Source organism: Pelophylax lessonae, assembly GCF_965119305.1.
Source record: "Pelophylax lessonae genome assembly, chromosome: 10".
NCBI classification, from domain to species: Eukaryota; Metazoa; Chordata; class Amphibia; order Anura; family Ranidae; genus Pelophylax; species Pelophylax lessonae.
The window spans coordinates 202076209-202087177 of record NC_138777.1 but is presented as its reverse complement, the minus strand read 5'-3'; positions in this window follow the sequence as shown (position 1 = coordinate 202087177).

Genomic DNA, 10969 nt, shown 5'->3' with positions numbered 1-10969 from the left:
CCATTCTCCTCTGACATCAGTAAAGCATTTTCCTCCACACAACTTCCACTCACTGGGTATTTTCTCTCTTTTTCAGACCATTCTCTGGAAACCCGAGGATTGAGTGTGAAAATCCCAGTAGATGAGCAGTTTTTGAAATACTCAGACCAGCCCGTCTGGTACCAACAACCATGAGTTCAAAGTCACTTAAATCCCCTTTCTTCCCCATTCTAATGCTCCATTTGCAAGTCATCTTCACCACGTCTAGATGCCTGACTGCATTGAGTTTCTGCCATGTGATTGGGAATACAAATTCCTGATCAGCCAAACAATTGAACAGGAGTACCTAATAAAGTGGCCGGTGAGTGTATATATATATATATATATATATATATATACATACATACATACATATACACACACACACACACACACACACACATATATATATATACATATACACACACACACACACACACACATACATATATATATATACATACATACAGGGGAGAGGGAAGCAGTATATATAAATACATATTATTACACAGGATTTGTATAGTGCCAAGTTTGCACAGCACTTTACAATGGATGACAGTACAGTTACAATACAAGTGGGTTGGGAGGACCCCGGTCCTAAGAGCTTACAATCTAATAGAGAGGCAAGTAAAAAAGGTGATCGCTGTGAGGGATGAAAGTGTGTGTTGGTTGGGGGGGGGAGGTTTTGGGTATATGGTGGTGATGAGGTCTACATAAAGATATATGGTGGGGGGTCTCCGTGTCCATGCACAGGCCGGGCTCTGCTCTCACCTCTCCTGTCACTGCCGCCCGTTTCCTCTCCTCCTCCTCGTTCAATCTCGGCGCCTAATCCGGGAATTCTGGGAATGCGATCACTAGAGGAGCACAGAAGACATTTTCCCGGAGTTCCCTTCCATGGAGGACTGTACTATGTTCTCTTCCGGAAAGAAGGACAGCTGAGCCTCTAGTGTTTGAACAGACCGGCAGAGATTGGCTGGCAAGCGGCAGAGGGCGGGATCACTGCAGTTAATTGGCTCCCAGTTGCTGATCCTGTTTAGAGAGCAAACCAAGTAAAAGAAAAAAAATCGAATCAAGCCACGCCCATCGGACGGTGGAATTACCTAATAAATAAAAGAACGCTGTGCTATTGTATGGACTCTGTCCCCTCAGACCGCCATCCTTCTTCCAGTCAGAGGATGACTACCTTCCTTCGCCATGGTCCCACTTCCTCTCAGAGGATGACTACCTTTCTTTTTCATAGTCCCACTTCCTGTCAAAGGTGACTACCTTCCTTCTCCATGGTCCCACTTCCTCTCAGAGGATGACTACCTTTCTTTTTCATAGTCCCACTTCCTGTCAAAGGTGACTACCTTCCTTCTCCATGGTCCCACTTCCTGTCAGAGGATGACTACCTTTCTTTTTCATAGTCCCACTTCCTGTCAAAGGTGACTACCTTCCTTCTCCATGGTCCCACTTCCTGTCAGAGGATGACTACCTTTCTTTTTCATAGTCCCACTTCCTGTCAAAGGTGACTACCTTCCTTCTCCATAGTCCCACTTCCTGTCAGAGGGTGACTACCTTCCTTCTCCATAGTCCCACTTCCTGTCAGAGGGTGACTACCTTCCTTCTCCATGGTCCCACTTCCTGTAAGAGGGTTACTACCTTCCTTCTCCATGGTCCCACTTCCTGTCAGAGGGCGACTACCTTCCTTCTCCATGGTCCCACTTCCTGTCAGAGGATGACTACCTTCCTTCTCCATGGTCCCACTTCCTGTCAGAGGGTTACTACCTTCCTTCTCCATGGTCCCACTTCCAGTCAGAGGAAGACTACCTTCCTTCTCCATGGTCCCACTTCCAGTCAGAGGAAGACTACCTTCCTTCTCCATGGTCCCACTTCCTGTCAGAGGAAGACTACCTTCCTTCTCCATGGTCCCACTTCCAGTCAGAGGAAGACTACCTTCCTTCTCCATGGTCCCACTTCCTGTCAGAGGATGACTACCTTCCTTCTCCATGGTCCCACTTCCAGTCAGAGGAAGACTACCTTCCTTCTCCATGGTCCCACTTCCTGTCAGAGGAAGACTACCTTCCTTCTCCATGGTCCCACTTCCTGTCAGAGGATGACTACCTTCCTTCTCCATGGTCCCACTTCCAGTCAGAGGAAGACTACCTTCCTTCTCCATGGTCCCACTTCCTGTCAGAGGAAGACTACCTTCCTTCTCCATGGTCCCACTTCCTGTCAGAGGATGACTACCTTCCTTCTCCATGGTCCCACTTCCTGTCAGAGGGCGACTACCTTCCTTCTCCATAGTCCCATTTCTTGTCAGAGGGTGACTACCTTCCTTCTCCATAGTCTCACTTCCAGTCAGAGGATGACTACCTTCCTTCTCCATGGTCCCACTTCCTGTCAGAGGATGACTACCTTCCTTCTCCATAGTCCCATTTCTTGTCAGAGGATAACTACCTTCCTTCTCCATGGTCCCACTTCCTGTCAGAGGGTGACTACCTTCCTTCTCCATGGTCCCACTTCCTGTCAGAGGGCGACTACCTTCCTTCTCCATGGTCCCACTTCCTGTCAGAGGATGACTACCTTCCTTCTCCATGGTCCCACTTCCTGTAAGAGGGTTACTACCTTCCTTCTCCATGGTCCCACTTCCTGTCAGAGGATGACTACCTTCCTTCTCCATGGTCCCACTTCCTGTCAGAGGGTGACTACCATCCTTCTCCATGGTCCCACTTCCAGTCAGAGGAAGACTACCTTCCTTCTCCATGGTCCCACTTCCTGTCAGAGGATGACTACCTTCCTTCTCCATGGTCCCACTTCCTGTCAGAGGGCGACTACCTTCCTTCTCCATGGTCCCACTTCCTGTCAGAGGATGACTACCTTCCTTCTCCATGGTCCCACTTCCTGTCAGAGGGTGACTACCATCCTTCTCCATGGTCCCACTTCCAGTCAGAGGAAGACTACCTTCCTTCTCCATGGTCCCACTTCCTGTCAGAGGATGACTACCTTCCTTCTCCATGGTCCCACTTCCTGTCAGAGGGCGACTACCTTCCTTCTCCATAGTCCCATTTCTTGTCAGAGGGTGACTACCTTCCTTCTCCATAGTCCCACTTCCAGTCAGAGGATGACTACCTTCCTTCTCCATGGTCCCACTTCCTGTCAGAGGATGACTACCTTCCTTCTCCATAGTCCCATTTCTTGTCAGAGGATAACTACCTTCCTTCTCCATGGTCCCACTTCCTGTCAGAGGGTGACTACCTTCCTTCTCCATGGTCCCACTTCCAGTCAGAGGAAGACTACCTTCCTTCTCCATGGTCCCACTTCCTGTCAGAGGGCGACTACCTTCCTTCTCCATAGTCCCATTTCTTGTCAGAGGGTGACTACCTTCCTTCTCCATGGTCCCACTTCCTGTCAGAGGATGACTACCTTCCTTCTCCATGGTCCCACTTCCTGTCAGAGGGCGACTACCTTCCTTCTCCATAGTCCCATTTCTTGTCAGAGGGCGACTACCTTCCTTCTCCATGGTCCCACTTCCTGTCAGAGGATGACTACCTTCCTTCTCCATGGTCCCACTTCCTGTCAGAGGGCGACTACCTTCCCTCTCCATAGTCCCATTTCTTGTCAGAGGGTGACTACCTTCCTTCTCCATAGTCCCACTTCCAGTCAGAGGATGACTACCTTCCTTCTCCATGGTCCCACTTCCTGTCAGAGGATGACTACCTTCCTTCTCCATAGTCCCATTTCTTGTCAGAGGATAACTACCTTCCTTCTCCATGGTCCCACTTCCTGTCAGAGGGTGACTACCTTCCTTCTCCATGGTCCCACTTCCAGTCAGAGGAAGACTACCTTCCTTCTCCATGGTCCCACTTACTGTCAGAGGGCGACTACCTTCCTTCTCCATAGTCCCATTTCTTGTCAGAGGGTGACTACCTTCCTTCTCCATGGTCCCACTTCCTGTCAGAGGATGACTACCTTCCTTCTCCATGGTCCCACTTCCTGTCAGAGGGCGACTACCTTCCTTCTCCATAGTCCCATTTCTTGTCAGAGGGCGACTACCTTCCTTCTCCATGGTCCCACTTCCTGTCAGAGGGCGACTACCTTCCTTCTCCATAGTCCCACTTCCTGTCAGAGGGTGACTACCATCCTTCTCCATGGTCCCACTTCCTGTCAGAGGGTGACTACCATCCTTCTCCATGGTCCCACTTCCTGTCAGAGGGTGACTACCTTCCTTCTCCATGGTCCCACTTCCTGTCAGAGGGTGACTACCATCCTTCCCCATGGTCCCACTTCCTGTCAGAGGGTGACTACCTTCCTTATCTATGGTCCCACTTCCTGTCAGAGGGTGACTACCTTCTCCATGGTCCCACTTCCTGTCAGAGGGTGACAACCTTCATTATCTGTGGTCCCACTTCCTGTCAGAGGGTTGTAGGTAGGTTATAATATGTTGGCTTTAGTGAGTTAGCGGCTGACCAAGGCCAAAGAAAAGAGTTAAAGAGGAAGTAAACCCTCCTCAGGAAGTTGTACCTATAGGTAAGCCTATATTAAGGCTTACCTATAGGTACTGTAAATATCTTCTAAACTTGCACCGTTTAGGAGATATTTACCTTTAATGCAGCCAGTGACGTCACTGGCGCATGCGCTCTGAAGGAACGGCAGATCGTGCCGTTCCTTCAGAGCCCCGTGCCGTGACCGTCGGCTCCCGCGCGCGTGCGCGGGAGTGACGTCACCGCGGCTCCGGCCAATCAGATGGCCGGATGCCGCGATCCCGGAAGACGGGCGACTATACATGTCGCCCGTCATACAGGTAAGCGGACGGCACGGCGGGGGCTCGTTCTAAGGTAAGTATTTCATAATGAGCTAGTATGCGATGCATACTAGCTCATTATGGGTTTCTCTTTCAGGATTTAAAGAAGAGAAAAAAAAAATTATAGGTGTACAACCTCTTTAAGTGATGTGAGTTCAGTTCTGTGCTATAAAAAGGAGTTCCAGGGCCCTTCTGGTTGGTTCTGTTCCCGCTGACGGCTCATGGTATCGGCACTGCTGCTTCTTGTAGTCCGCTGAAGGCACCGGAATTTTTGGGGGACATCCAAGCCATAGATCAAGGGTTTCCAATCTCTCTAAAGAAAGGGACAGTTTATTGTCCTTCAGACTTTAGGGGGGCCAGACTGTGCCCAGTTGGAGTAAACATTGCCTGATCTTTGGTACTAGGGGGAGGAATAGTGCCCCCTTCTTGTTGTCGGTGGAAGGACATATGACCCATGGTTGCTGTCATGGAAGGAATTCCCCCTTCTTGTTGTCGGTGGAAGGACATATGACCCATGGTTGCTGTCATGGAAGGAATAGAGCCCCATTGTTGGTGTCAGTGGCAGGAATATTGCCTCAAGGGCTGGATAAAGGCAAGCAAAGGGCCACCGTTTGGAGACCACTGCCATAGAGAATACCAAGATGTACGATCACCTCATGCAGGTATACCTGGGCAGCCACACAACTGTGGTTAGTTTGGGGACAAAGATGTTGTTCATATAGAACTCTAATGCTGCAACTTGTTCTGTAAAGGTACATTAACCGTTCTGAGCCTGGTCTGAAGTTATTCAAGGGGGTACATGTGGGTTCTGGCGTATCTAAAAGAACCAGAATCTGTATGTGGGGTATGAAACAACATCACTTCTAGGGGTCAACTCAGCAAGACAAGGAGGAGTGTATTTACTATGAAAAACCAAGTAAGTTCAAGACACCAAGCAACCAGTCGTTACGCATGGTACCAGGTAAGGTGATAGGTCCTCTGGTATCTAGGGGGTCGTTATCTGGCTCCCTCCCTAGGGGTCAGTATCCAATAGCAACTGGACCCAAACCTTTGCTACGCAGATCTCTGGCCAGGAGTTACGGGAAGGAAGGAGTTAATGAGCGTGCATGAGGTCCTTGCTATGTGCATGGTGGTACCTCATTCTGTATCTGGGAGTGAGGTAACAGAGGTACACTGGACTGGTGGAGTGGGCGCATGTGACGGTACTCACCGTCACTGGGAGTGAAAGACAGATACTTAATGGTTTGAATTGCTTCAAGTGGGACAGTAATATTTGTCAGCCATGTATCTCGAGAAATATGTGAGGACTTTTCCTTTTTGATTCTGAACATGTTCTTGAAAGAGCCAATCACATTGGTTTCTGTTCCATGTCCTTCGATGTCAGAGACAGGCATTTCCTATTGTTTGTGTATTGAGATAATGTGTATTCCATGTACTTCAATGTAGGAGATGGGACAGACTGTCATTGGTAGTCTTGTCCTATTGTCTATCTTTTGAGGTGTGATGTGGACTGTGTTATGTCTGTTTCATTGTTAAATGTTAATGACCTCACTTTTTCTGTCCAGAAGGCTAGATAATTAGTTCAGGTTAATTCTGTTTCTGTATACAATTTCATCTGCATATGATAATGTAATCAGGCAGAGGGGAGGGGCTGTGTACATTGTATGGGAGTGACTGAGTGTGATTGTGAATTTCATGTCCTGTTCCCCACAAGGTCCACCTGGGTGGTAACCTTGTGGGGGAAAACTGTATAAAAAGAGCAGCTGTACCATTAAACCTAGAGTTCTACTTCACCTTCAATCTAGAGTCCTGTCTCTCATTGGGGGAATTTGCTACAAGGGATTGCTATGGTCTTCCATACTCCCTTGGATAATCACTAAGCTCTTGTAAGAGCTTGTTGCCATTCCTGCTTCACTCTCTGGGGAAAGAGAGGTTCACCCACTGGAACCTGGAGCCTTGTCGTAGGTCCAGGGTGGGTAGGAGACGGCGAGACCCCAACCAAGGTGCGGCGGTTCGTGGGGTCTGCGGTGGTTATGGTGTCTGGTGAAGTGCTTGGAGCCCTCGGGAAGCACTAGGAGCATCCATCAACGGAGGTACCCAGTCGGGGTGCCAGTTGATCCGTTACAGCGCAGGCTCAGCACGTCCCTCCTAATGCTACATCTACTGAAGTTACAGTGTGTAGTGACATAGGACAGCACTTTTCAGAGGAACTCTGCACTTTAACCACTTGCCGACCGCCCCACGCAGATATACTGCAGCAGGGCGGTTAGGCTGCGCATAATCATGTATATCTACGCGATTAGGTGCACGTGGTTTCGGCAGCACATGCCACCAGAGCCGCTCTCCCACTGTGATTAGACCCAGCAGGAGCCAGACCGTGGGATGAGCGTCGGCGATCATCACAGAAACTGACAGAAGACCCACCTGCTTATGTAAACAAAGCAGGCGGCTCTTCTGTCACACAGGCAGAGAGAGATCAGAAGTTTCAGCTAAGCTGAAACACCGATCTCTTTGTGCCTGTCACAGACACCCCCCCCCCAAAGTCGGTAGGCACTATTAGGCATACATTAACCCCTGTGATCACCCCCAGTGTTATCCCCTTCCCTGTTAATGGAATGATAGTAGCGCTGAAACACTATATAAGAGTTCCTGAAATAGACAGTGGATGTCCACTAAATAAACAGTGTGGTAAAAACTTAGTCCTCACAGTCTTTAATTTAATTGACTAATACCATAAGTCTATTAACGGGTGAATGTAAACATCAATCCTCCTTCCAGATCTTCAATAAACATGAAAGTCCAATGTTATTGACGGTAGTTGTTGGGTAAGTATTGCAAACCTCCGTGTAATCTGGTCGGGTCACCACAAATCCACCACCAAGTGCAGGGGGACAATAAGAAATGGCCACTCACCGGATAGATATGCTCACCTACTCTCATAAGTGAGCACCACTCGCATAATGATCACAAATCCACATGTCACCATAGGATAGGTTGAATCAAGCAAGAGATGGTTCCCAATCCAGTATAGTGTCCCTTTTTCTGCCAATGTCTCCCAAATATGTGGAAAATAAACAGATATCTCCACTAGTGCAATACGTCTCATAAAGCTTTATTCCAAAGTAAAACAACACATAATGCACTCACTTGTAGTTGGATAAATCACAGCATCTCTCATAAAGGCAGTATCGGGACCCCTTCTCCTCATCCGATATGGCTCCACGCCAGATCGGGTAGTTCCGGATGTCCTTTGCTGCCGTAAACTTCGATTGGGTGCGTCGTCTGGCCACGCCCCGACGCGTTTTGTCACTTCCTGACTTCAACTGGGGGCGCGGCCAGAACGACGCATCCTTCCTCTTTATGCTCCGCAATCACAGCGTCGCAACCAATGATAGAGCAAACAGGTCAACCGGAAAGACGTCATGCCGACTTCCGCCGGAAGGTAAACAAACCATGGACAGTTCCCCCGTCTGTTATAGATTACCCACCACCTCTGCGGACACCTGGCAATATGGAAACTACGCCCATAGATCTAAATACCCCAGACCAATTTCTACAAGGATTCTAGTCTGATCGGGTGACCTGTTACTCATAAACGAACGGGTACTGCCGATAATTGTTACATTACCAGACAAATAGCCCGATCTAAATATGTCATATACCCACAGTGCAAATAGCTGCGATATTAAGCACAACACAATAAAATCATGAATATGCATATACCTGTGTATATCAATACAATATATAGTAAGACATATTTAAAATAAATAAAAATATATAAAAGGAGAGTATACTAAAGCTCAGGTTAAAATCAAATGTTTAAAACTATTTAAACAAATTTTAAAATCACATATAGGAGCCTAAACTATATCATGAAATGGAATGTCATAAGATTGGCAGATATGACTGCTAGTAACTGAAGCCATAAATAGGGATATCCATGTAGGGATAAAATATATAGACACAAGATAAACTTATTAGACACTAGATAAAATTAGATAAGATTAGGAGTCACTGATAAAACAGTTAATGTCTAGTTCGATGTTTAACCCCACCGGGGCAAGGGATTGGGTCAGGAATATCCACTTCGTTTCGCATTTCGAAAGCTCCCTGACCCAATTAGCCCCTCGCCACGGTGGAGTGACTCGTTCAATGCCCCAGAACATTAATTCACTCGGGTCCATTTGATGGTACTGTCTGAAGTGGGCTGGTACGTTATGTTCCCTTTTACCATTGATAATATTGGTAATGTGTTCCCCAACCCGAACCTTCATTGCTCATTTGGTCCTCCCAATATATACCAATTTACATGGGCACATGAGCCCATATACCACATGGGTAGTATCACACGTGATAAAAGATTTGATTTTAAAAACCTTATCAATGGCAGGGACAGAGAAAGACTCGCGTCTTCTCAGGTTGGTTGGGGCAAGGGAACACGCCCTACAGTGTCCACACGTGAAAGACCCTTTGCGGTCTGGGAAAAAAGAAATCTTAGGTGGTTCTATCACCTTTTTTACCACCCGGTCGCCAAAGTTTGGAGCCCTCCGGTAAATGAAGGATGGCTTGCTTGGTAGGGCTGGACCCAGGGTTTTATCCATCAACAATATTGGCCAATGCTGTTTGAATATAGCCTCTACCTTTTTATAATCGTTGGAGAAGTCAGAGAGAAAACTCCACTGTTTGGGGTCATTCTCTGGTTCTCCACCTCTGACTCTAGAGTTTAGAGGTCTTGGTGCTTCCAGAATTTTAGTAATTTCCTTATCCAGCCCAGACCTTTCATAGCCCTTGGCCACAAATCTCTCCTTCAGAATTTCAACCTGGTCACAGTAATCATTAGTGGATGTACAATTTCGTCTTACACGTAAGAACTGGCCCCTGGGGATGTTCTTAAGCCAGTTCGGATGATGTCCGCTTTGAATGGCCAGATAGCTGTTTCTATCTGTGGGTTTAAAGAATACCTTAGTTGATAAGGAATTCCCTTCCCTTTTGATAGTAACATCAAGGAAGTGGATCTCACTCTGACTATAATTAAAATCCAGTTTGATGTTATTCTGGTTTCTATTCAAATGTTGCATGAAAGTGATGAGATTCTGTTCCGATCCTTCCCAGATGAAAATGATGTCATCTATGAAACGACGGTAATATTTCAACTCTGGTCTGCTGGTATTGAATACAAATTTGTCCTCCCATTCTGCCATAAAGATGTTTGCTAGGCTGGGTGCAAATTTGGCGCCCATAGCCACGCCAGTTCTCTGGCTGAAAAACTTGCTGTCGTACCAAAAATAATTATGGCCTAGGCAGAAATCCAGGGCTCTCCTGATAAAGACCTTCTGCTCCCATGGTAAATCCTCCCTTTGACTCATAGCCCAGTTAAGGGCCAATAGAGCATCATCATGCTGGATGATGGTGTAGAGGGACGACACGTCGGCCGTCACCAGGAAGGCCGACGAGTCGTCCCCCAACAACACATCACCCAGAGACAAAAGCAGGTCAGCTGTATCTTTAAGAAATGCCCTATTTCTTAGTACGCTGGTCTGCAGGAATTTGTCCAGGTATTGGCCCAATCTGGCGTTGACTGACCCTATTCCATTCACAATTCCATTCCCTGCCAGTGTCATTTATACAGTAACAGTGCATAATATTTAGCACTGATTACTGTAGTAATGTCACTGGTCCCCAAAAATGTCAGTTAGGGGTCCGATCTTTCCGCCACAATGTCGCAGTCCTGCTAAAAATTGCTGATCGCCACCATTACTAATAAAAACAAAAAATAAGTCCAAAAATCTATCCCGTAGTTTGTAAAGGCTATAACTTTTGCGCAAACCAATTAAAATAGGTTTTTTGGGATTTTCTTTTTACCAATATTATGTAGCAGAATACAAATTGGCCTAAACTGATAAAAAAAAAATTGATTTTTTTACATTTTTTTATTGGGAATGTTTTATAGCAGAAAGTAAAAAATATGGTGTTTTTTTTTTTTTTTTCGAAATTGTCGCTCTTTTTTTGTTTATAGCGCAAAATCTAAAAACCGCAGAGGTGATCAAATACCACCAAAAGAAAGCTCTATTTGTGGGGAAAAAAATAACTTCAATTGTATTTGAGTACAGCGTTGTACGACCACACAATTGTTAGTTAAAGCAATACAGTGCTGAATCGCAAAAAATA